The following is a 740-nucleotide window of genomic DNA, read 5'->3' on the forward strand; positions in this document are numbered from 1 at the left end:
GAGTCAATATTTTATTCTAAGCCAGTATGGCATTCAAAGTATCAATCTCAAGAACTCCTTTCTTCTGAGTTATCCCATTATTAACAGGATTTCTTTTAGAAGTGTACATGAACTAGTTATTTGCAACCATCTCAATGAGTTCCGGGGCTTCTGCAGGTGTTTTCAGATGAAGAGATCCACCAGCAGAGTGGTCCACTGACATCTTGGACAATTCAGATAGACGATCATAGAATATACATATGATGCTCCATTCTGGAAGCATGTCAGAAGGACACCTTTTGGTTAATTGCTTGTATCTTTCCCAAGCTTCATAGAGGTATTCACTTTCCTTCTGTTTGAAGGCTTAGACTTCCACTCTAAGCTTGCTCATCTTTTGAGGTGGAAAGAATTTGGTCAAGAAAGCATTGGCCAACTTGTCCCAAGAGTTCAGGCTTTTTCTAGGTTGTGAGTCTAACCATGTTCTAGCTCTATCTCTTACAGCAAAGGGGAAAAGCATAAATCTGTAGACCTCGGGATTAACCCCATTGGTCTTAACAATATCACAGATCTGCAAGAATTCAGCTAAGAACTAATGAGGATCTTCCGATGGAAGTCCATGAAACTTGCAATTTTGCTGCATTAGAGAAACTAATTGAGGCTTAAGCTCAATGTTGTTTGCTCCAATGGCAGGTGATGCACGAAAACTTGTCTCTCAACAAATTTCCCTTCAGCAAGTATACCGAATTGTCGTCAAGTAAAAA

At 39.7% G+C, this 740-nt stretch overlaps 1 non-coding gene across 1 annotated transcript; it reads left to right on the forward strand.

Moving 5' to 3' along the window:
- The first annotated feature begins 256 nt into the window (after positions 1-256).
- LOC127741713 (small nucleolar RNA R71) lies at positions 257-364 on the forward strand. The gene has a single exon (XR_008002918.1). It is a non-coding gene; the product is annotated as a small nucleolar RNA R71 (small nucleolar RNA).
- Positions 365-740: the final 376 nt, after the last annotated feature.

This window comes from Arachis duranensis, chromosome 9, assembly GCF_000817695.3.
Source record: "Arachis duranensis cultivar V14167 chromosome 9, aradu.V14167.gnm2.J7QH, whole genome shotgun sequence".
NCBI classification, from domain to species: domain Eukaryota; kingdom Viridiplantae; phylum Streptophyta; class Magnoliopsida; order Fabales; family Fabaceae; genus Arachis; species Arachis duranensis.